The sequence below is a fragment of the Macaca nemestrina genome, chromosome 5 (assembly GCF_043159975.1).
Source record: "Macaca nemestrina isolate mMacNem1 chromosome 5, mMacNem.hap1, whole genome shotgun sequence".
NCBI lineage: Eukaryota > Metazoa > Chordata > Mammalia > Primates > Cercopithecidae > Macaca > Macaca nemestrina.
The window spans coordinates 172,083,802-172,111,184 of NC_092129.1; the positions used below are offsets into that span (position 1 = coordinate 172,083,802).

The 27,383-nt window shown below is 39.8% G+C and overlaps 1 protein-coding gene across 1 annotated transcript in view; it reads right to left on the reverse strand.

Moving 5' to 3' along the window:
• Positions 1 to 27,383, reverse strand: part of LOC105482430 (HIVEP zinc finger 1) — a 149,120-nt gene extending 121,737 nt beyond the window's left edge. The window contains exon 1 of the mRNA XM_011742531.3: positions 1 to 27,383. This exon is cut by the window's left edge and continues 15,719 nt beyond it. The gene's annotated coding sequence lies outside the window, so the exon portion shown is untranslated.

Sequence of the window (27,383 nt, forward strand, 5' to 3'; positions counted from 1 at the left end):
TGTGGGTACAGTCTGCTTCAAGAAGGAAGGAGGAACTGGCTGAGGCACTTCACTGCAAACACACATGCACAGCAAGCCCGCAGCTGCACAGGTGCGCTGGCTTTGAGGGGGGCACAGCGAGCCCTCAGCTACACAGGCGCGCTGGCTTTGACTACTTTGAGGGGCGCTAACAGGGCAATGGGATGGTGAGGGGGTGGGGAAGGAAAGCTTCCCAAGGTACCCTTTGGTGCCAACATAGAGTCCTTAACTTAAAAGCGGCTGTTTTAAAATTCAACTGAAAATATTGTGTAGAAATTAGAATATATTTTCCCCCTTAGGAAAAATTATACATTGGTTGCTGTCTTGACCCGTCCATAAAAGTCCACAAATGGACCCCTAAAATAGTAAAATATTAACACAGAACCCAATCATTGATTATAACAGTGTTCTATGGGGGTGGGGGAGACTCACTTAGAATTCTTACTCAGGAGCCCAGAAACCCATGTGTGCCGTGCCATTCAGGGCTTTAAGATGGTGGTCTCCACAAGGGCAGGCTCACTCCAAAGGAAGCATCATTTACACATGCAGGGCATTGAAAAAAATAAACATTCCCAATGGACATTTTAAAAGACAGCCCAGAATAATCCCACATTCACATGCTCCCCATCTTCAACGATTCTCCATATACTCCTCCACACCCGAGATCCACTCCTCAGATGATTCTGAAGCAAAACTCTGTGGGAACTTCTATCGTAATGACTGGAATGCCACTGGCATCAGAGGACAGAGACACTAAAATTGCTAGAAATCCCACAAAACCCAGACAGTCTCTAAACAGAAATTACAGAAGTGCCACTAACACCACAGCAAGGCGACGCTGATCAGCGTCTTGTTCAACGAGAACTTCTGCACTTGATACTGAAGCCACTAATACCCACCGAGCTAAGAACAAACCCAGGAAAATCATGAACCTTCTTAAAAGACAAATTTCATGGCGGGGCACGTTGCCTCACGCCTGTAATCCCAGCACTTCAGGAGGCCGAGGCAGGTGGATCACCTGAGGTCAGGAGTTTGAGACCAGCCTGACCAACATGGTGAAACCCCATCCCTACTAAAAATACAAAAATTAGCCAGGTGTGGTGGCAGGAGCCTATCCTGTAATCCCAGCAACTTGGGAGGCTGAGGCAGGAGAATCACTTGAACATGGGAGGTGAAGGCTGCAGTGAGCTGAGATGATGCCATTGCACTCCAGCCCGGGCGACAGAGCAAGACTCCGTCTCAAAAAAAAAAAAAAAAATTCACTTAGAAAGTGGAAATAGGAGAAATGCCATTATATGAACACTCATGTGCAAATAAATATCATACAAAATGCCTACCTGGATCAACTCATTTTGTAAGTAAAGACAGTAGGTAAAAACAGAGACTTGAGAATCAAAAGTTAGGATATTTCAAGTAAACATTAAGAAATGTTTAAAATAAAGAAGTCTAGTGAAGGCAAGCTTACCCTTTTGGAATTTAGAACTTAACTAAAAAGCCACTGTTGTCAAAAGAGTATAGCACAGGAACAAATAAATTAGTGGATCAGGCCATGAGTCAAAGCATATATCAGAAGTTACCATACGGCAATTCTGCGAGAAAAGGATTCTTCATTTAGTAAACAATACTGAGAAATTGGCTTTATTTGTAGGGGGAAAAATGAACTCCATAACCTCATGACATATACAAAAATAAGTACAAATGGATTAAAGATCTAAGTGCAAGAAATACCAATTATGCTGAATTCAAAACATCAATTATAACAGAAACCATTATTTTATGTATCACTGAAAGAAGAAGTACTATTAGCTAAGTCATGATACACTATTATAAGAAATAACTTCAGAGATACGAAAGTTTTTTTAAAAAACTATGTATTTTGGAATCAATAAAATATTTGATAACCTAAACCTATTTCTATCAGAAGTATTAGAAGAAACTTGAAGAGGGCTATTTGTACAATTGCAGGTTAGAATAGAAAACATGTTGACGGACTCAACTACAAAAAAGCTTTAAAATTCTGTATGATAAAGGCACCATTAATAGAACTAAAATACAGATTAAGAGAATCACTGTAAATAATATATATTATAAAAATAAAAGTAAAAGGTAGAGTGTGTTGGCATACACCTACAATCTCAGTAGTCTGGGAGACCTGAGGCTAGGGAGGTTGAGGCTGCAGCGAACCATGATCGGGCCACCGCACTCCAGCCTGGGCAACAGAAAGAGACCCTGTCTCAAAAAAAAAAAAAAAAAAAGCATACGAATATTAATAAATGGAATTTATGTACAAAGGATGTAAGGATGTTTACTGCAGTCGTTTGTAAAGGCAAAAAATAAAAGTAAAACTGAAAAGAAATAAACAAAACTGGCCAGGCACAGTGACTCACACCTGTAATTCCAACATTTTGGGAGGCCAAGGCGGGTAGATCACGAGGTCAGGAGATCGAGACCATCCTGGCTAACACAGTGAAACCCTGCCTCCACTAAAAATACAAAAAATTAGCTGGGCATGGTGGCACGCGCCTTTAATCCCTGCTAGTCGGGTGAGGCAGGAGAATTGCTTGAACCTGGGAAGTGGAGGTTGCAGTGAGCCGAGATCGAGTCATTGAACTCCAGCCTGGGAGACAGAGCGAGACTCTGTCTAAAAAAAAAAAAACAAAACAAAATAAACAAACAATTAATTTGTTCTGTCAAAGAAATAACTGAATTAGGTAAATTCTTATTAGAGATGATATAACAGATTAACAAATTAAAATCTGCATGTAATGACCTGAAGGACATGAAGGATGCCTACACCAAACTCTTAAGTGGCGGGGGACGGGGACACGTAAGCTAGAATGTAATGTATACAGTAGCCCATATTAGCAGCTAACCCACTCTCTCCAGCTATGTCTTTCTTTTTTTTTTTGAGACAGAGTCTCACTCTGTTGCCTGGGCTGGAGCAGTGGTGCCATCTCAGCTCACTGCAAGCTCTGCCTCCCGCGTTCACGCCATCCTCCTGCCTCAGCCTCCCAAGTAGCTGGGACTACAGGTGCCCGCCACCACGCCCAGCTAAGTTTTTTGTATTTTTAGCAGAGACAGGGTTTCACCATGTTAGCCAGGGTGGTCTCGATCTCCTGACCTCATGATCCGCCCGCCTCAGCCTCCCAAAGTGCTGGGGGATTACAGGCATCAGCCACACCGCGCCCGGCCAACTATTTATTTCTAAAAACAGAAAGATGCAGGAGAGAGAGCAAACTGTCAATAGCTCAGAGGAGAAAAAGGGACAAACAGATCGACTGATAAAGTCTGGATATTTGTCCCAACCCAAATCTCATGTTGAACTGCAATGCCCAGTGCCGGAGGTGGGGCTGGATCATGCGGACACATCCCGCATGGCTTGGTACTGTCTTCGTGAGAGTGAGTTCTCCTGAGATCTGTTCGTTTACAAGCGCGTGGCATCTCCCCCCACCACTCTCACTCCTGCTCCTTGCCATGTGATGTGCCTGCTCCCTCTTCACCTTCCACCATGATTGGAAGCTTCCTGAGGCCTCCCCAGAGGCAGATTCCTGTACCCTGTAGAACCATAAGCCAATTAAACCTCTTTTCTTAGAAATTACTCAGTCTCAGGTACTGCTTTATAGCAATTGTAAGAATGGCCTAATACACTGACCAACCTGACATGACTTTTATCTTCAAAAATTTAAATCACACAAGTTTTGTGCATAAAGCAAAAAGTTATCAGAATTGGGTGTTTCTAGCTCCACAAGAGTGTGTGAAACAACTAGTATATTGAATATATTACTGTTTTTCCCAGTCATCGAAGTTTCTTTCTACAAAAAACAAAACAGTAGTATAGTCTCAAAAATCTACAGATAATTAAGATCTGTGGTCACAAATTTAAATAGGTAAATCCACCTGTATCTTGATTAAAGACAGAAGGAAAGCAAGAATCAGATCAACAATGCTTCATGTTGTGTGATAGAACTAAACTCTTAGAGAAAATGACACAATTTTAAATTATTCTTATCTTTTGAGGATTTAACTTCTATGAACATCATAAAAGATTTGCACCACCTGGTGGAAAAGCAAAGATTCAAACACAGTTAAATCTCTTTATTACAGAGTGTTTCTTAACTCCTGGATCAAAAGACCTTTTAGGACTTTGATGAAAGCCCAGATCCCTTCCTCTCCAAACTGCAGGCATATGCATGCACGCCCACACAGGCACACACACATACACAGATAATAAGCGGTTCCAACAACTGCCGAGCCCATCTATAGAAAACCTTCATCTGTCGTTGGGCTTACATTTCCCCCTCGACCGCCCAGCATCAGAATCCTCGCCCCACAGTTGGGGACGCCACCGCTGTTGAGTCCTGCTCAGCAGGGCAGCCAGGTCAGATGCCCGCCCTGCCTGAACTCCGGCCAGGGAACCACTGCAGATGCTCACGGGGGTCCGGTGCTTCCTGTGGAAGCAGCATCCAAGATCCAGGCTGTCCATGGGTGGTGATCTCCCCTGTCATGGCGGAATAGCTTCCCCTGGTTCCTCACTGTCTTTTAGACACAGATATCCACCTGTGTTGGGGGTTATGACAGCAACCTGACACCCCTTCCAATGAGGTTGTTCCCTGAGTCAAAGAGGCTACTTCTACTCTTTGCAATCAAGAACTCTGACTTTATGCTTCTACTTCATTATAAGCCTCGGCCAGGACCTCCCTCTAATCTCCTACACACAAACCAACGCTATGACCTTCTAACCAACTTGGTGTCAACAGAACAAATGAGGTTTAAAGAGCTACTGGAACTGAAGGTAAGGACAGAGGATGACCACTGAAAATACACAAAAATATCACTTTCATGAGACCTAAGGCAGGGTTCCTACAACCCAACCCCCAAAAGAGGCTTGTTTACCTGCATAGATTCCACATGGCTCTGACTAGTATTTAAGGCAATTAAGTAAATTGTCCTTTACTTTAAGTCATGACCTTGGATAAACAGCATGGTTTCAACCAAATCCAAATGTGACTGACAAACATTTAATGAGACAAGACTGGTAGAGAAAAGTTAGGTGGCATAGACACACAAAAGACAATGCCTGTTGATATATGCATGTCTTTAATCAACAAAAGTCAGCTTAGCTGATCAAGCATTCCAATTTGAAAAAAGGTAATCCTAGTTTTTTTATATAATCACAGAGTTTTTTAGCTGAAGTAGAAATAAACAAATCTAAATCCTTTTAGTTTAGCTAAATATGTAACAAAGACCAAAAAGTGGTAAGTTATTTGGCCAAGGACATAGCTTGTTCATGATAAGAGTAAGGACCAAAGGGGTAACAACATTCATCCTATGTGCCTGTTACTCTGCCAGGTATATTATATAAAGTGTCCATTTTAACTCCCATCACAAGTCTGTGACAGGCGTATTATACTCGTTTTATAACATAGAGAATGACACTCAGAAGTAAAACGTCCCATCCACAGAGCTCCTAAAAGCCACAGTAGAGATCCAAAACTCTATTTGTTAATTTCTAAAGTTAATCTTACTCCTTTCCTGGCTTTAGGGTTTGGGGAATGGAGGATGATTCTTTGTTGTTGTTGTTGTTGTTGTTGTTGTTGAGATGGAGTCTCACCCGTCGCCCAGGCTGGAGTGCAGTGGTGCAATCTTGGCTTATGGCAACCTCCGCCTCCCGGGTTCAAGCAATCATCCTGCCTCAGCCTCCCAAGTAGCTGGGACTACAAGTGCATCCCATCATGCCCAGCTAATGTTTGTATTTTTAGTACAGACAGCATTTCGCCATGCTGGCCAGGATGGTCTCAATCTCTTGACCTCGTGATCCCCCCGCCTCAGCCTCCCAAAGTGCTGGGATTACAATTGTGAGCCACCGCATCCAGCCGGAGGATGATTCTTAGCTTTTTCTGTGTACCCTGTATGCCTCCACAGTCTAGTCAAATTGATGGACCCCTTTTCAGCATGTTTTTAAATGCATAAAATACAGAGGATTAAAAAGAAAAACAATTATACCAAAATACATTCTCAAATATTAAACATCACAGTTGAAAAATAGTAATATCTGTGCTTCTTTATGGAAACATTACATAAAATCTAATAAAGCACCTAATAACTATTGTTCCTTGCCTTCAATAGAAAGGACATCAATAGATCAAAACACTAAAACATACTGAATTTGTATTGTATTAATGTCTAACAGATATATCATGTTCCTTAATTTTTCCTGCACAGGATGTTTAAAAATAAGAAACAGAAAAACCACAGACTGGGTGCAGTGGCTCATGCCTGTAATCCCAGTGCTCTGGGGGGCCAACACAGGAGGATCACTTGAGGCTGGGAGTTCAACACCAGCCCGGGCAACAAAGTGAGGACCTCCCCTTCCCTCCACCAAAAAACAAAAGTAGCCAGGCACACTGGCATGTGCCTGTAGTCCAAGCTATCTGGGAAGCTAAGGCAGGAAGATTGCTTGTCCCCAGAAGTTTGGGGTTGCAGTGAGTTATGACTACACCACTGCACTCCAGCCCGGGCAAAAGAGCAAGACCCTATCTCAAAAAAAAAAAAGGAAAAACCAATAAAGAGTAGAATTATCATTTAGATTTCATTCTCCATGTTGAAGAACATTTAAAAACAAAAGAGGAAAACAGTCACTGCTACTACCTCATATACAAAATTTTTTTCCACAATACCCAGCGTAACCTCTCAGCCACATGCAACTACATTATCCACAAATATGTTTATATTCAACATAACCTACAGCCCAGCAATAAAATGCAGAAAGAAATCTGGTTTCATAGATCAGGAGTCAGAAAATCTAATTTTTGCCACCGATGCACTAAACAGTCTCAGGAAAATCATCGCTGATCAATATATGAATGACCACAGTAGCAAACACACAAAGAAATTGACAGAGACAAATATCTGTTTTGATTCTACATACTTATGTTTACTAAAGAGCCAGGCAACCAAAAAAGGTGCTCAAAAATTATGAGAATGTGGCATGACTAACAAAACAAATAACGCATACTGAACTTTGAAAGGCGAAAAAGCTGCAAGAAGTGAAAATGAGGCACTCCTCTCCGCCCTAAGTAGGACATACACACACCCACTCCAAGACCGGGGCCTCAACACCCACTCCATCCCCTCCATCACTGCTCCTGTTAAAGTCACCCTGAGATAACTTGGCCCTTGTAAATATCCACATCCTCCAAAACTTGAACATCACTCCTATATTTCCATGTTTGCCTCCGTTCAGTCATCCTCCACCCAGATGATCTGGCCACTCCTATTCATTCTCCAAGCCCAGCCCTGACACCTTCTTCTCTGGAAGGATGCTTTCTTTTTTTCCTTTTTTCTTTTTGAGATGGAGTCTCTGTTGCCCAGGCTGGAGTGCAGTGGTGCAATCTCGCCTCACTGCAGCCTCCGCCTCATGGGTTCAAGCAATTCTCCTGCCTCAGCTTCCCGAGTAGCTAGGATTACAGGCATGCGCCACCACGCACGCCCAGGTAATTTCCATATTATTAGAGAGATGGGGTTTCACCATATTAGCCAGGCTGGTCTCAAACTCCTGACCTCAGGTGATCCACCTGCCTCGGCCTCCCAAAAGGCTGGGATTATAGGCATGAGCCACCGCGCCCAGCCAGAAAGCTGCTCTTTCATACTGTGTTGTTAGCTGTTTACGTGCCCACATACAGGACCACAGAGATCATGTAAGGGGCTGTGCATCCCTGGGGCCTACAGCAGCGCTCAGAACATAGACTGATGAATTAACTGAAGAGTCACAGAGCAAATGATCGATTGATGTCTGAAATTACTTAAAATTCTCACATTGCTGTCACCCTAACAAAAGTATTTCCACAAAGATCATATAATTGTATATTCTATACACATATGGATTTTTATATATAACGAATATTTTTTATGTTTCCACAGGATTTCAAAAATTATCATTTTTAATGTCTGCCAGAGCATAAGATCGATTTACTAGTCTGCACTGAAGGGCATTTAAGGCACTTTCCACTGCTTTGCTATTAAAGATAACACCAAAATCAAGATCTTTGACCAAATATCTTTTTGCTTCAGCTGAATTATTTCCTTAAGGATAAATTTCAAGACATAAAATCCTTTGAAGCTCTACTATGTCATCAGCAATAAATGAGTATACTTGTTCCACACAACCTCGGCAGCCCTGGGTGCCATTTCTTTAAAACAGCAAATGCATTGGTAAATAAAAATTATCTCCACATTGTTTCCATTTTCTTTTTATTACAGAGAATGATGTTTCCATATAATACTTTAGCATTTGTAATTCCCTTTGTCCATTTACCTATTGTACCTTTTCTTACGTATTAGAAAAGGCTACCTTTTTCACACCAGTTCTGAAATAAGCATTTTATATTTTTCTATCTGTCATGCTTGTTTCTGAGCTGTAATTCTCTAAGCCCTAGAATGTAATCTCAATGTTTTTCTATATTTCCTACTTTCTATATATTGATTTTCTACATATCTACTCAAAAATGTATGTTGATTTGTGGAATGACTTTCAGTAGTTTCCCCTCCAAATATCCACTCAGTTAATCCCAACATCATATTTAAAAGATCCTTCCCTGCTTATGTGTCTGCTTATGTGGGTATACGAATAATTCTAAATGGTTAAATGTTAAAAAATAAGATTCACTATAGAAATAGATTTTAGAAACAACAAATTTTGCTGATATACACACACAGGTTCAGAGGGCAAGGCATATGTGAAAGCAAAATGTACTATGTGTAATTTTTCACTGAAATTAGATTTTTCTAGAAAGACCCACCTATCAATGGGTCCTGACACTCCACTACTCTGAACTATTCTTATTTCATTAAAAAAGAAGAAAAAGCATGATTGCAGTGTTTTCCTAAAACAGTACGCATCTAAATTTGAAAAAGATAATGCATCATTTAAATGACACCTGGTCTTTACCTCCAGTAAGTCCTCTCTGCAGAATCCGGTCAAATAAGGATACATTTAGAAAGACTAATCTGTGACTCCTGAACAGATACACTCCAAGTTTATTTTCAGGCAACTGAGGAATACACTGAACAGCTTTCTCTGTCACAGATTAAACTCATAGATCAATTTTAGCCAAGACCATGTGCATATATATACGCACCATATATAGATTCTGGTACATACACATACACATTTTCCAGAACCAGAAATAATAACATCCGCATCCATGAGGTGTCAGTAGCTCTTCATACATCTGGTACCAAGGGCTTGATTTACACAAATGGTATTCTTCCCAATTCTAACATGCTGCCAGCCCCAAGCTTACCCGCATTATTTTTTCCAACTATATTTCCGTTGAGATCCTGCACTTCCAGGCTGTTTCAGTGGCATGTCGGATCAGGATGCCACACACAGCCTGGTACAATGCCCAGGTCAAGAAACCACACTATTTGACCAGGGTACTCTCCTTACCCAAGTCTCTGACCCCAAACACCTTTTTCCTCTCTTTCGAGTACTCACAATGAGAGGAAATCAGAAATATACGCATAGGTTTTATGAAACTGCTGACTTAGAGAATTAGTTCAACATGGGCATAGAAAGTAAAGAGAATTCTTGGGGTTGAGGGGGTAGCTTTCACATGCAATCAGAAAACACTGTCTCCCTTCCCAGTCTCTCCTGACAGTTTTCATTGTTCCACGGCCCTTATCACTTTGCACTTGTTATAGTTTTGGGCTTGTCTTATCTCTCCTATTGAACTGCAGCGTCCAGGGTCCCTGAGGCTACGATGGATGCCAGAGTCACTCTAGCATCCTCCACAGCATTTAGCAGGCACAGTGCCTTGCAGGGCTATTTATCAAACATTTGCTAAGTGTACAAGAAAAATTATCCAATCTGCAAAGAATAAAAGGTCTAAACTTTCACTTTATTTAACAAAACTCATAGATTCTGTTGCCAAAAATATGATTTTTAAAGCCTGAGAAACAGTAATCATTTTTATAAATCTGTTATAGACCAGCCTCAAGAGAGACATTTATATTAGTGTTTAACAGAAGTACAAGATTCAGACCAAAATGCATACATACATAATTTCTCACTTGACTCTTGCAAAAAACGGCAGGTGCTAAAAGACCATTTAATGTTTATAAAATCTATTATTTAACTACAGCACTTCGGCTCTATCATGTATGTTACTGGCATGGGTGGGTTATTAAGTCAGACCGCATTCCAGACAGCACACCGCTGCAGTTCAGGATGAGGAGACTGCCTATAAAACATCTGCTTAATCCCATCCAATCTTTAACCAGAGACTTCCTGATTTCACCTTACAACAAACGAGCCCTGAATCCTGACTTCCTATATGTCTAAATTCTGCAGCGCCTATGTTGCGAAATTTAAACCTATCCACCTACTTTAAGAATTACTCTTGATAAACACACTATCCACAACAAATGTACTCTTCAGGAGACAATAAGGTTTCCAAGGATCCAGAGATGTGGCTTTTAAAAACTTAATATTTTTTTAAAAAATTATTCTAGAATAAGGTACTCTTGTCAGTTAAGTAAAATAGTAAGATAAATTATACAATTCTCAGTTCTAAAAACCCTATGAAAAAATGGTATTATGAAGAGGGTTTGGACACATTGGAGTCCAGCTGTGTCCACCCCAAAACGAAAGGTGACATTAAAACCTGATGTAACCAAAGTTACCACTTCTTCCATATTAACTTCAATGTCACAGAAGAGAACCACTGAGGTTGAGCAGAGTGGGCTGTGGTCCAGCAAGGTCCAAGAACGTTTCTCAGTAAATTATTTGATAATCTCTCTTAGAGACCTTGCTTTGCCCCTTCTAATCATGGCCTGAGAATGTCTACATAACAATGCTACTGCCTCTCATTGTACAGATGTTCCATAGGATAATCTTTTACACACACACACACACACACACACACGCTCCTCTACTTATAATGGGGTCATGAACTGATAAACCCATCATAAATTAAAAATATCATAAGTCAAATGCATTTAATACACCATAACCTACCAAACATTATGACAACCTACCTTAAACGTGCTTAGCACATTTATATTAGCCTACAGTTTGCAAAATCACCTAATACAAAGGCTCTTTTACAATAAAGTGTTAGATATCTCACGTATTGAATACTGTAATACTGAAAGTGAAAAACAGAACGGTTGTATGGGTTGAAAAATCGTAAGACAAACTATTGGTTAAGTCAGGGACCATCTATATATGAGTTCATTCACTGTACAATGACAGTGAAGTTTCATCATTACTTGTAAGTACATGAAATTTATAATGTAGAAAGGAAATCACTATGAAATGTTGGGAACTTCTGGATATCTGGAAAGAGCATTCAACCAAAATGTACCCTGAAAGAAATACATTGTATGTTTCAGTTACTATACAAAGTAACAAAATTATTCTACAAAAAGAGGAGAAAATGTTAAGAAGCAAAGCTAGGTAAACCAAGGAGAAGATAAATCTGGTGAAGAAAAAGTTACCAAAAACACACCCACAACCACAAACGTTTCGGGTGGGTAAACAAATATTTGCTGAATAGCTACTAAATGCCAGTTTTATGTATATTTAATTTTCAAAATAACCCATAAGGCAGCAATATTATATCCAATTTAGGGTGAGAAAACAGGTTCAGAGAGATTAAGTAACATTCTGTCAATCACAGACCTAATAAGTTGTAGAACCAGGATTCAATCCCAATTCCATGACTCGAAATTCCAAACTCTTTGCTTTTTTCCCCACTAAACCACACTTTCAGTAATAGAAGTTTAAATATAAAAGTTATCATGGCCGGGAGCAGTGGCTCATGCCTGTAATCCCAGCACTTTGGGAGGCCAAGGCGGGCAGATCACGAGGTCAGGAGATCGAGACCATCCTGGCTAACACGGTGAAACCCCGTCTCTACTTAAAACCATACAAAAAATTACCCAGGCATGGTGACAGGTGCCTGTAGTCCCAGCTACTAGGGCAGCTAAGGCAGGAGAATGGCGTGAACCCGGAAGGCGGAGGTTGCAGTGAGCCGAAATCACACCACTACACTCTAGCCTGGGTGACAGAGCAAGACTCCGTCTCAAAAAAAAAAAGTTATCAGTGAATGAACATTTACTTCAATAGTATGCATTTTAAATATCCAGAATGCCGGCAACAGTATTTTAAAAACACAATCATCACACTACTTGCATCTTTTAAATAGCATCTAGATTTTCTGCCAGCTTGATGGGTCTCTACACACAGTCTTAAGCAAGAGGCCTGTTAAAACACACTGTGCAACTTGATGTTATGAGGGCCCAGGACACTGCCTGCTGCAGGAGGACAGCATGGTCCACATTCATGGTCCACAGGAGGACAGAATGGTACACATTCATAGGAAATGCAGCAAGGACAAAGTGAGGAGCGACAAATCCTCTCCACAAAACACAACCATAAAGCCACACAAAACTGTCAAGAACAACCACTCTCAGCACTCTGGAAATCAACCAAAACCATATACACGTGGAGGGGCATTTCTTCGTGGAAAGTGCTGAACTTCAGGTAAGACCAGCACAGTGGCATTTTTTGCCCGGGGCTGTTCCTGTCTCCCTATCCCAGCTCTGTCAGTGCCAGGGTTCAACCGAGAGGGGAAAGCTGTGAAAAGCTGCAACTTCACAGCTTTTGCCAGGCTGGGTTCACCAGATTTGGAGCACAGTCAGTTAAAGTAGCAATCCCAATAGCAAGAGAACTCAGAGAATCAATGGCTCTGTCCGCCCAAGGCTGAGGTCCTGTTCAGGGCAAGCAAGAGACTAGGAGACTAGTCAGGGACTTACTATGGATTTCTGGTAGGTGAGCCACCTACAGTGTGCTGAGTAAACTCTCCACACGTATCCCAGGTTAACCAGAGACTCTGCACATGTGTCACCGACACTAGCGCAGTATCCTAATTACCTGCACACCCCTGGGACACAGAGCCTGGGCATACACACACAAAGAAGACATAAGGGGGTCCAGTTGAAAGTTAAAGCCAGGACAGATGTGAGAACTGCCTGTGTGTGTGCTCCCCAGCCCACACACAGATCCACAGGCAAAGAGTCAAGGCTCAGACTGACTCACAATTAAGCTCTGATCTACCTTTGGCTTGAAAACAAAACTACACAGGGTAACCCCCTAGGAAACTAGGATTTAAAGTAAAACATAAGAAAACAAAAAAACAAACAAAAAAAAGCCAACCTGGGCAGAGCCATCAACAGCCACACAACATGAGAGAAATAGCCTTCACATATTTAGTCCAGAAAAGTTACTAAACAAAAAAACAGTAATAACTCACAAGGGAGCAAGGATCAGAATCCAGAGTTGCTACAGTCTATTATCTTAAATGTAAAACATTCAACAAAAAGTTGGAGACATGAAGAGAACAAGAAAGTGTGACCCATACTCAGGGGAAAAATTGAGTCAATAGAAAGTATCTCTAATATCCCCAAATGCTGGATTTAATAGGTTGAGATTTCATAGTAGCTATTATATGTTCAAAGAACTGAAGGGAACCATATTTAAAGTATGATTATAACAACAAATAGGATCTCAATAAAGTGAGAGAAATTATTTTAAAAAGAGACAGAGAAGCAAATAGAAATTCTAGAGTTGAAAAGTATAATAAGTGAAATGAAAAATGTACTAGAGGGACTCAACAGCAAATCTGAACCCATACAAGAAAGAATTCATGTATTTGAAGATAGCTCAATGAAAAGTATCCAATCTGAGGAATAGAGAGAAAAAGATTAAAGAAATATTAACAGACCCTCAGAGACCTGTGAAACATCAAACATAAAAATAAATGTGTGATTAGAGAAAAGGTACAGAAAAAAAAATGAAGAAATAATGGCCAAAAATTCCCCAAATTTGATGAAAACAAAAATACTAATCTACATATCCAAGAAGTTCAATAAAACTCCAAATAAGATAAGCACAAAGAAATCCACAACTAAGCACATCATATTCAAATTGGAGAAAGATGAGAAAAAAATGGAAAGAAGCATGAAAGAAACAATTCATCTTGCAAAGAAAACAAACACAATTAACAGCTGACTTATCAGAAGTAACAGAGGCCAGAGGACAGTGAATGTTCACAAAGAAAAACAACAAAACCTTATCAACCAAGAATTCTATATCCAGAAAATTATGCTTCAAAACTGAAGGAAAAATAAAGATATTCCATGAATATTAAAAAAGCAGCATTGCTGCTAGAAGACCTGACTTTCAAGAAATGCTATATGAAATCTTGCAGGTTGAATAAAAGTGGTACAAGATGATAACCTCAATCCATAGGAAGAAGTGGACAGTGCTAGAAACAATAAATATGGAGGTATATGTAAAACCTATTAGTATTTTTCTCATTTCTTCTCTTAAGTTATTTTTTAAAAAGATTGTGTAAAGGAGTGATTTAACACTGTATAACCAGCTTTATAATACAAAGGGATCAAGCATATATTACAATAGAAAAGGAGACACCAGAGAAAAGTTTCTATATTTTACCAGTTTTCAGTTAGTATTATTCTCAAGTAGGCAGTGATACCTTAAGATGCATATTATAATCTCTAGGGCAACCACTAAGAAAATTAATCAAAAGTATAATAAAAGAGAAATCAAAATCATACACTAAAAAATTTAACACAAAAGAAGGCAATTGAGGAAGTACAGAGGAACAAAAGTATCAAGCAAACAGAAAAGGCAAAATCACAGATATAAATTCAATAATAATAATAATAATAATAAATTACATCGATGTGATGGAATAAACACCCACCCAAAAGGCAGATTGTCGGACCGGATGAAAAAGCAATTGCAGCAACATGCTGTCCACAAAAGACATACCTGCAACAGTGGCAGAGGTTCAAAGAAACAAAAAGTCCAACATGAAAGAACAGGAAAACACATGCCATGCAAACAAAAACCCTAGTGTCTATAGTAATATCAAGTAAAAGAGATGTTAATGGCCAGCTTGACCTGAGACTTATAGAACACTCTATGTAACTGCAGATGTGTACAGGATTGTTTACAGCAACATTATTCACACAAGCCAAACACTGAAAACAATACAAATGTCCATCAATGCGTGAATGAATCAATACAATCAGTGCATTCATATAAGAGAATATTATGTGGCAATAAAAGGTAAGGAAGATCCTGATATATGCTACAACACAGATGAATCTCAAACACATTATAGTCAATGAAAAAACGCTATAAGTAAACACTATATACTGTATGATTCTACTTATTAAGTGTCCAGAAAAGGCAAATGTGAAGAGCCAGAATACAGACCAGCAATTGCCTGTGGCTGACAGCGGGAGCAAGGATTGGTTGCAAATAAGCTCAAGGAAATTTTGGGGGTGACAGACGTGTTCTAAAACTGGACTGTGGTAAAGGTTTCCCAACTCTATAAATTTACTAAACACACTGAATCGTACACTTAAAATGGGTGAATTTTATTGCATGTACATTATATCTTAATAAAGCTGTAAAACAAATACACTATAAAGTAGTATGACTAAGGCAGTAAACTGGAGACTGAAAAAGATAATCTTTCCATGAAAGAGCATATCCATCAAATGCAACTTACTGCAAACCCTAGCTCTTCCAAGAAGATATTAACATGAATGTTGAATATATAACTCATCACACATATGGCACTAATTCCATCAAAACATGGTAGATTAACCTAAACTGTCAACATACAGAAGGAAAAATAAAGCATTTAACCCCTCGGCTATGCTGTCATATGTCTCCTTATATATGTTAACTGAGTATTTCCTTATATGCTCACTCATCAAATACTTGTACAGCTGTCTAGACTTCCATGTGAAGCCATTATGGCCTTTATGTCTTCAACTACAAATTTCCTGGAAGACAGGAACAGAGGTGGTGAATTCCACAACATGTCCAACACCCCAGAGCCAGGCCACAGAAGTCCAGATGGGCTTATAAGTGACAGCCACCAAAGTGGCCCTCTGATTCTACCATACTTCATGACCACTATGGGCTCTTCCTGTTCCTGAGAAAGGAAACATGTTAACAGTTACTGATTTCTCATACTACTTTGAGCCACGTGCTAACACCAGCATGGACCAAAATAAAGAGGTTAATGATCCAATTCATCTGTGGAGAATTAACATTGCTTTCCAAAGTATTCCCCAAATAACTCAACAGTTATGATGAGCTCAACTGAGCCTATCCTTAAATTTAAACTTAAGCAAAATAAATTAAAACAAAACCATAACACAAAAATATCATTTACCTACTCTCATCCCAGTACCCCAAAACCACCAGAAACAAAGAATTATTAGGATATTACAGAAAGTGTTGTAGGGACTACTGAGAATTCAAACGTATTGGATGTTTAAACATGTTTCCCACAACCTAAGTACAAATTATAATGCTTAATGTGCTAGTAGCAATTATTAATCACTCAGATGACCTGGTCCCATTCTCAAGACCTGGCACTCCACTCACAGGGGAAGACCTTCCTTGTAGGGCTCATTTGTCAGAAGGCGCTCCTCTCAAAGACAGTTCTATTTTGCTGAGGAACAGTCCTTCCCAAGACGTTTGATGTACGGCATTGGAAATGGATTGCCTGCAGTAGTTTTCTACCAAGTTGAGTTAAATACAAAGGTGACTAGATGGAGACAGTACAATTTAAAAAAGGAGAGTACTCTACCTGACTGAACAGTTGGCTCCTTAACAATCTAACCCTTTTGGGTTGAGACCCATGACCTTGGTATCAAAAAATCAAGAACTAAATATTTCTGGCAAGACTAACTCGACCTCTAAGGCTTTCCTTTAATTTTTAAAACCACAAGTAAATGGACTCCTTCCCAAACAAATGTGAATTCCCTTATGCTTGGCAGGCAGCGGACCCTCACGTACTAACTAAAGCTAAGTACACCTAGGTTCCCCTATAGTAATTCATTCCTACAGCAATCCTCTACAGAAAGACAAAGCATTCTCGTTTATTCCCAACCAGAAAAGGGTTTATAAATAAATGTGTTACCTCTCCTTTATTTCCCAGACAGGATTCGGCAAACTTTTCTGTAAAGCATTAAATAGTAAGTATTTTAGGCTTCGTGACCACAAGCAGCCACTCAACTCTGCCACTGTTGCATGAAAGCAGCCATAGTCAGTATGTAAATAAATGGACATGGCTATGTTTCAATAAAACTTTATTTACAAAAACAGGTGTAAGATTGGATTTAGTCAGGATTTACTGACCCCTAGAATAACAGCCATTTACAACTAAAAAGTAAATTGTAGACCAACATCACCCCTACCAACCCCTGCCCACCTTGTTCTCTGAGAAGAAACTAAAGATATTTGCTCAAAGCCATATTATTCTTTTGCTGTTTATTCATATACACGATGATCTTCTGAAATAGGAAAAAACATTCTTTTAACCTGTTACCTGGTTTCCTGGTTGTCAACAAATCATATTGCCCTTGGGTGAAGGCTGTTTTTTAACGTTAACATAAAAGATGCTGCCGAGCCACTGAACGACCTTCTTTAAATACTTATGACCTTATGACCCACCTGGCAGTATAAAAGACCTTGACCTGGTAATTTTATAAATACCATAAACAGAAACCAAACACATGAAATCTAATAAGTTTCCTTTCCTCTTTGCTTCCTTAGAGCTTCAGGTTCACTGGGAAATCCACTCTATCTAAGCAAACTAAACCAACAATCACTTCTGCATAATTTCTTCCCCGTTCATTCTTCTACCAAAGTCTAAAAACAACTTATTTTCTCTGCCAATATATCCTTCCTGTCTTTAAAAACCCATCTCAAAACTCCTCCTCATTCAGGTTTTCGTTGAGAAGAAAGTTGACTCCTCCGCGAGGTATTTCCTCATTGCTTTACTCCACTTCAATTATTTTTTGCTCCACTTTCCCTTGGGGAATTCCATACTGCATATACTAACCTGAAATTATATTTGTTCCTTTATGTTGCTCTTAGATCTTTTATTTTCCTGTGTGTGGAAACGCAATGTATTAAAAACTCTTAAGAGAACAGGTACAAGATTTTTTGTCTAGGCATAGCCTACTAGTATTTTCACTGCTCCCAGAAGACAAATAGAATTCTCTAACTCTGATCCCTTAAAAATGGTTCCTTTTTTTTTTTTTTTTGAGATGGGGTTTCACTCTTGTTGCCCAAGCTGGAGTGCAATGGTGTGGTCTCAGCTCACTGAAACCTCTGCCTCCCAGGCTCAAGCGATTCTCCTGCCTTAGCCTGCCAAGTAGCTGGGATGAGAGGCACCTGCCACCCAACCCAGCTAATTTTTTTATTTTTAGTAGGGACAGGGTTTCACCATGTTGGCCAGGTTGGTCTTGAACTCCTGACCTCAGGTGATTCACCTGCTTTGGCCTCTCAAAGTGCTGGGATTACAGGCATGAGCCACCGAGCTTGGCCAAAAGTGGTTATTTGCCCTTTGCCTGCAGTGTGGAAGAAGAGTGCCCATACATCTAAAATAGCATGCTTTCTCTATATTCTACCGTACCTACCACATGAAGACAAATTATAGAATGTTATCTTCTATATTTTGCTTAGAATTTTAATGTTTTCACGTTAGTTTCCCCAGAAATATTTTCTAAGCCTTCATGTCCGAAACTTCAACTGTTAGGCAGAGATTCCCACACTGCCATTCTCCATTTTAAGTAAAATGTTTTAAGTAAAACATTTCTACTTCTAACCATATAACTAAGCAAATCATGTAAGCAAACGTCTTGGATGAGACAACTATTCTTTCTCTCTTGAAGAGCCTGGAAATTCCCTAAACTGTATGTGATACCAAATCTAACTTGGAGTAATATATACATATACAACTTGAAATAGATTCTGAACAATTAAAGGCTTAAGAAAAAAAAAAATCCTTCGAATTCCGACCTCCTGAATAACCTCAGCTCTGTGTGCTGTGCTTAGCAAGTTAACTGGGATGGAGAGCATTTCCAAACTCTTACTAATCAGGAAAGAACTTTCTACTATCAACATCAGCAAGTATAAGCATGATGGTTAGGAGCAAAAGCACTCCAGACTCCTAGCTGTGTGACACTGGGCAAACAGCAATCTTTCTGTGCCTCATTCCCACACCTATAAAATGGGAATCATAAAAGTACCTGTCTCAGGTCGCTGTAGGAATCAAATGAGAAAACATGAAAAGCCCTCTGAACAGAGCCTAGCAGAGACCTGTGGCAAGGTTTGCTCTTTTTATCATCATAAGACCCATATAAAACCACCTCCCCCTTGCCACTGGGCCTTCCCATCTGCACAATGAGCAGGCTGAACTCAATGACCTGCAAGGTCCATCCTTCCTGCCGTAAAATGTGTGTAATTCTCTCAGAGAGGCGCACAAGAACCCAGCAACATAAGGAAGCGCCTTGGTTCACTCCTGGCATGGCTTAACCAACCACTTTCCAAGTCCCGGTGTATCAGCTCAGTTTATTTTTTTCTTTATCTTTAAACTATCAAATACCACCCTAATTGTATATTTAACCTATTTCCATCTGGATACTATAACTATTAAGCAGTTGTATGCTCACCCTATCTTTTTCTTCACCGGCAAATCTGAAAGAGTTTGAAGATAAACGTATGTAAGCACACTTCAAAGTACAAAATAATAAGTATGTTTGGTTAAATTCATACTCTAGTCACACAGGCACACAGAAATTCTGTGGACAGAAACACATAAGGACCATAAAAATCAAGCTTTGTATTAAACAGATGTAACTCTTTATTTTTTATTTTTTATTTTTTTTGAGACAGAGTCTTGCTCTGTCGCCCAGGTTAAAGTGGCGCATGGTCTCTGTTCACTGCAAGCTCCGCCTCCCAGGTTCACGCCATTCTCCTGCCTCAGCCTCCCGAGTGGCTGGGACTACAGGTGCCCGCCATCTCGCCCGGCTAATTTTTTGTATTTTTAGTAGAGACGAGGTTTCACCATGTTAGCCAGGATGGTCTCAATCTCCTGACCTCATGATCTGCCCGCCTTGACCTCCCAAAATGCTGGGATTACAGGCTTGAGCCACCGCACCCGGCCAAGTAGGTGTAACTCTTAAACGGTGTGGTTCCATTTCATACTTAGGGACTGCTATCTAATTACATGGTAGTCAACCATTTTGTTATCACTTTCTATTTTTTCAGTACTTTTGCATCACAGCACAGCCTTAGAATATTTTCTAGAACAAAATTCATCATAGAAAATTTCTAAAAACCTTCTGACAACTTCTCATTAAAATTGTAAAAAAAAAAAAAAAAACACACAAAATCAAAATCAGCGCAACTCTGTACCAAACGTAAGCCTACAGCCTCATGATCAAAAAGAGCTTCTTTCTCAAAGAATGACTTGAGCACTGAGAAGAAAGGTCTCTATTTGTTTATAAGTTTTTGTGCTACAGTGAACAATGGTTAACAGTATAACAGCATCACCTGTAATGAACATAGTATTAATATGCAGAAGAGTACTGCGAAAATGTTTTTAAAGAGTTAAATATGCAAATGAAAAAGTAAAGCCCTTAATTTATTCATAAAATATTTTTCTGCATAATACAAGAGTCAACTTTAGCCCAGACTTGCTCAAATTATCATCATTTTAAATGTGAAGCTTAAGAATGTTTTTCTATGATAGGAGATTTTACACAACTTATGTATTTTTCTATTCTATAGTAAGATAAGATTGTACCTCATCAGAACATATTTTATACAAAGATGTTCTAAAATAAAATCATTACTCTGGTTAATCATATTATTACATTCTGTATTTGCTTTTAAAAAGAAACAAGCATTTGGCTAATGTTAATAAGCATTCAGAAAGCATCAAATAAGCTCTCCACATGAGCTGAAAAATAATTATCTGCAAAAAAAAAAAGGAGGCTTGCTATGTTAACTCCATTTTCACATTTTTATCCTGCTCAAACTAAATAATGTCAGCCATTTACATGATAGCTCCTAATAACTTTTCCACCCATATTAACAAAAACTATGTTTTAAATTATGACTTACTTCCTTTCTTGCTACAGTATAGAGAATTTCTTTTGTTTTTGTTTTTGAAATAAGCCATGGGGTTGTTTCCACTACAAGATTTTTGATTTCTCAAATCTTAAGGCTGTCAGCATGGAACTGCTGACCTAACATTCAAATGTGAAAAACGACGCTTAAACAGCTGGAATTCCATCTGAAAATCATCAAAATTAAACCTACTCCACTTATAAGCTCAACAACATAATCCCTACATAACAAGTAAACATAAGATTTTATTCATGGTAGTAGACTTTGTAAAACAACCACTGGAGTAGGCCCACAATTGATAGCAAATGAAAACATTCATCTTAATCAGATTAATTCTGAAACCCCGGCTGGGCTTCTCTTGGGTCACACAGAAGCGGAGTAGGGGACAGGGAGATGGCTGCCATCTCGGGCCCTAAGGAGAGCACTTCACTTCAATCCCGCGTGATCTGTGATACTGACATTTTTTAAAAGAGTTCAACAGTAAAATAGAAGCCCTCAGAACCTGTTTCTTGAGAACTAAATGAAGACAAATATTCTGTTTAATCTCGTCTAACACTGTCAAAAAACGAGGCAAGGCTTGAATGAGTTTAAGTGGAAAAATGGAGGGAGCAGCACATTGGGTAAGAATATTCCCAAATTATTTTCTGCGCTGACCTCTCTCCCCCAGATCCCAACCTTTGAGTAGTCAGAACAAGAATGGGACATGTCAGGAATCAATACTGAGGACATGTGCAGCCTAAAATACATTTACAGATTTTATGTAGATATTCCTGTTTCCTGTGTTTATAAAGCATATGTAACCCAGGAGTCTGACATAAACCAGTTTTTCATAGAAAGCAGTAGCTCTCTGGATTGAGTGTGTACCCTGTGTCAGGCACTGTGGCAAATGCTTACATTTGCCGTATCATCTCATCTTCACACATTATCTCCATTTGACACACAAGGAAACCAACCACATAGCAAGTCAGTGACTGCATGAGGCCAAACTCTTTACCTTTATAGTAATTAAATGTACCAAAGGGATAAACTATAAAAATCTTGTACATGAAGTAAAATTTCATATAAAAGAAACGTTAACAATAACCACCTGGTTTATCTGTTCAGGCAATTAAAATTATCACAAGTTTTTAATCAGAAGCTACCAAATATTGGAAGAAGCATTTCCTACTCGAGGTTCAAAAATGTAAACAAATTCCCTGAGTATAAATCATCTCAACCTTCTAGTTTGCTAAAATGTTAATACAACCAGGCCAGGCAAAGTGGCTCATGCCTATAAGCCTAGCACTTTGGGAGGCCAAGGCGGGTGGATCACTTGAGGTCAGGAGTTCAAGACCAGCCGGGCCAACATGGTGAAACCCTGTCTCTACTAAAGATACAAAATTAGCCGGGCATGGTGGCACATGCCTGTAATCACAGCTACTCGGGAGGCTGAGGCAGGGGAATTGCTTGAACCCTGGAGGCGGAGGTTGCAGCGAGGCAAGATAGTGCCATTGCACTCCAGCCTGGACAACAAGAGCGAAACTCTGTCTCAAAAACAAAAAGTTAACACGACCAAATATTCTTCTGTTGCACACGGATGACCAAAATGGTCTCTTCTGACATATTATAATCCTGCTAAGATAAGAGACCTGGAGAAGAATGATTATGATGTAATATCGTAAGTACAAGAAGGCACATGTGGACACAAGCAAAGGAGACCCAAGGCACGTCTGTGGAGGGGAGGAGGGTATCTGACAAGAGAACAGAAAATAAGGAAAAAAACTCAAAGAAGAGGTGACATCTTTAGCAGAGACATCTCCCATACAGAGTAAGAAAACAGTAGAAATGGAAAAGGAGAAGAGGTACCTTCCAGAAAGATGACCAAGCACAGAAATACTGGATTTGCACACTGAGCTCCTGAAATGGCAAATGACTATGCACAAGATGCCGTGGAGAACAAGAAGGCCAATGGTGGAAAGCGACCCCATGTGTCAATCAAGGCCATCATCTGATCACATTCCTCAGTGCTACTTCTCACATTTTAAGGAATCTGGGCCAGGTGTGGTGGCTCACTCCTGTAATCCCAGCACTTTGAGGCGGGCGGATCACCTGAGGTTAGAAGTTTTGAGATCAGCCTGGCCAACATGGCGAAACTCTGTCTCTGCTAAAAATACAAAAAAATTAGCCGGGCGAGGTGGCGGGCACCTGCAGTCCCAGCTGCTCAGGAGGCTGAGGAAGGAGAAGGACGTGAATCCGGGAGGTGGAGCTTGCAATGAGCCAAGATCGCACCACTGCACTCCAGCCTGGATGACAGAGTGAGACTCCGTCTCAAAAAAAAAAAAAAAAATTCTGGTTCTCAGACCAGAAAAGAGTTCTCATGTTTTGCAGGGTGTCCACAGCCAAATGAACTCAACCAATAAAAACGAAAAACAGCTATGCCAATTTTCAAAACATGTTTTGCAAAAGGTTAATACTTAGTATTTTCCACACTGACTTCCAATCTTAAAGGAAATGAAGCTTTGAAACCCTAGGCCCAAACACAACTAAAATAAGTAACGCCTCTTTTCCTTTTTTTCAAAGCTTTGAAAACATATTCATAATAATGGGTGGCAAAACACAAACAGAGCCCTTTATCACGACAGAAGTGGCAGGGAACCCCCTGCAAGCCACCAACTCCTCCATTCCACGTTACCCAAGAATCCAAGCGAAGACCTGAGAAGGTGGTGGAGACAACCACAACCCCTCCGCAGAGCAGCGATGAGTAAGGAATGATGGCTGGGCGACACAGTGCTGCCCTGCTGTCAACTCACCAAGACCATGCGGAGGAGCCACCTCGTGCAGGCCAGTGACCCTTCTCCACCGAACCTAGGACAACATGCTAAGCCTTTCTTCTGAACACCAAGTGCTTCTCTCATGCTCTTTCAAAATTCTTCAACCTCACAAGGGATAGGTCGGTGTAAAAACTGCACAGGCCGTTGGGAAACAGGCATGGAGAACTGATTCTATCTGGTTTAACGCTGGGCCAAGGGTGAAGAGACTGAATTCAACAAAACCACAGTCCTACACAGTATACAGATCACCCATCAAGTCAGACACTGTCTCATTTATGTCCCCAATTTGTTTCCTGCCCTTAACCTAACAATTCTTCTTATGCTTTTTCTACGAAAGAACCTCTAGGAGCAAAAAAGTATACACTCTATCTCCTTATGAAAGCAGTCTGTGCCGGCCTAATTTTCAAATCCATGCAAACTTTCTATATTCTTCCACGATAGATCCTGGTATTGCACATTTTGACGCTTGTCTAATACTTTAATATGTGTATACGTGTGCACACACAGACAAGTATATGTATTTTTCCCCCAAGTAAAATTCACATTCCTGAAAGATACATGTTACCCTGTGGCTTTGCACATTCCTAGGGATATATCTGTCCCAGCAGGAGAACCAAGAATAAATCAAAGAAAGATTACATTCTAAGAGGTGAAACTGCCATGGTAGCATAAGAAAAATATAATTTGAGAAAGTATAAGGTATCTGTCTTTTAATACTGACTTAATTACCAAGCACAAGACAAGTATTTCAGACTATTCCCCCCAGGAAGCCGAAAAAGAGGCAATGGGTTTCCTGAAAACTCCTGAGCTAACGGCAGAAACAACAGGGACAAGCAGGGCTGTGACTGCTCTTCCGGTCTCCCAATTTCCTCTCCCCGCATTTCTTATCTCATCGCATTAGAGATGTCTCCTAGCAAAGCAAAGCAGTGGATCACAGGTAGGGCACAACAAAGCTGATATTCCAAACTGTCACAATGAGATATTAAAGACACGCTCAAAAATTAATCTCAGTAGCTGACAGTTACCTGCTTACTCTAACCCCCACATCACTCCCAGGGTCCTCATAGACATTGTGAGAAGGAAAGCAGAAGGTTCTGTGTGTCACCGCTTAGCACCATCCCCTCTGTCCCTTTGCTTACTCAGGGTTTCCCAGGGGCACCTCGAGTTTCACTCCCATTCCCCACTGCTGAGTGAGCTACACTGGCTCAGAAGCCGCCTCTTCCCTGAAGTCGTCCCCTTCCCCATCAGAAGTCCCACTGAAGTGGCTTGACTATGCTTACTAGGGCTAATCTATTTCGATCTTTTCTTTAGTGGCTGAGAGTTCTTAACTACCTTAGTCAAGCAACTTTCTAGACTCTCACAGACAAGTTAGACCAATTTATTTCAAGTTCTCCTTGAAAACTCTAAAAATATCTTAATTTCAGGAAAGAAGCAAGTTTTCTTATGAAAACTTTTAACTCTACATATGAAATGCAGGCTCAAATCTGAGGGCCTTTCCTGATCTGATTCCTCCTGATTCTCCCACTCCAGTCTCCTGCCTCTCTGTTGCCCTCTTGTCTCTCCTGAATAGAACTTCTCATGCTGTAGAAATGGAGAACAATTTAAAGTTGCTCAGAGTCCCCAAGTTACTTCACAAGCTCCTAACCCAGGATGAAATGCACTCACTTTGCCTCGTCAGCTTCGCAGATAATTTCCCAGCCTTAAGAACCAAATCCAGGTGTTAACTTTCCTTCCCTAAATCATCATTCTGCTTGACTCCAAACTGCGCCCCCTACAATGGAGACAAAATCATGACTCCCCACCTCTGTGGAATCTTCCTAGTGTTCATTTCTCACCACAGTACATAGTTATGTGTTTCCCTATCACCTCTCCATACTCCTTTTGGGATCTGTGTTTTATCATCATTTTATTGCTATCACAGGAACATGAAGTACATGAAGGTGGTAACAAACATGTGCTGAGTTGTACATTTATTTGATACAGAAAGGAAAAGAGCCTATGGCCTGCAAATCTGCATTTCTCAGGATAGTCATTTTATCTAGAATGTTATAAACATATATTTTAAATATGAAAAATGTTTAATATTTATGACCTAATAAATAAGACCTTAAGATCAATCATGTACTCCTTCCTTCAACAAACATTTGGGCCACCATTAGCTGCCAGAAACTGTGCTGGGCTAGGGCTGCTGCTTGCCTATATGCTGCACTCGTGCAAACTAGAACAGGGTGCCCTCCCTGGACAGATAAAGCAGGGCCCATGTTTCCAAATGCCCACCTCAGCTGGCACCCTTGGGTCTGGAGGCTTTTCCTACCGTAATAAATGAGAGTGAGTCTCTGGGGAGTTCAGATTCTAGTGACGGAGACAGGCAAACACACATTCAATTTTCAACGTTTTCTATATGACTGTAAAAAATCTGATTTCCATAGACTACACTTAATGTTCTCATGTAAATCTCCACCTCATTGAACACTGGTTACTATAATCATCAATTTGAACTTGGGCTGAGGCACCCGCCTGAGGCAACAGAAATTTCTAGACAGGAAACAAGTACTATTTCCAGATTCACAGAGGCCATAAAATTGACTACATTTTCAAAGATCACCTTATGGTAACTAGTCAAATTGATTTTACCAAGAAACATTTCAAATTAATCTATTTGATTTTTAAGTCACTTTTCCCCCTACATATACTTCAGAATTTTTTTTTTCTGTAATGATAAATATTTCATAAAATACCATACTCAGTTTGGAATTATTTGCTTTAATAGCTCTTTTTTTAACACTACTACCTGCTTATCTCCTGAAGTTTAATATAAAAGATAATTGCTATTCACCATTGATAAAACACATGAGAACAATACAAATCTTTTTAAACAATAAGCAAGAATACACTTACTTTTCTACTATTAAAAGTATTTGCAGTTGGGGGAAAACACACACTTTTCTCTCTCTATGTGAAATGTGTTATCATATACACATTTCTGAGCCACTGCTTCTTTGTGGAAAATAACTTAATTTGCCTCTGGCTTCTGCAAGTAACGGTCTGAGTGAATGCCTACAATTCTCTTCACTTCTTATCTTGTTAATCTAACTGATGGAGCAGTACAAAAATAAACCTCAAAAGAACTATGGAGGAGGAATGGAAAAAAAACATAAAATTCATAATGATCCAGTTGGAAAAGAATATTTAACCATTCATTTCAGATTCCTTGACCCAAATATGGTTCCTATCAACAAACAGCAACTTTCAGCCTTTAATACCCCATCTAATGGTCTGGAAGGAAGGACTGTAATTTCATCAAATTCAATTAATTCATTCAACAGATATTTATTACGTATCTCCTGAGAGACAGGAATTGTGCAGGACTTCATGTGGAATTGTTCATGTGGAAATGAACAAGAGAAACAGAGCTCGCCACCAGGCAGGGTCAACATCTAACAAACTGCCAATCCCGTCAACAAAGAGATACTTTACTAAAAGATTTACGGCAAGCCTTACTTCTACTTAATGCAAAG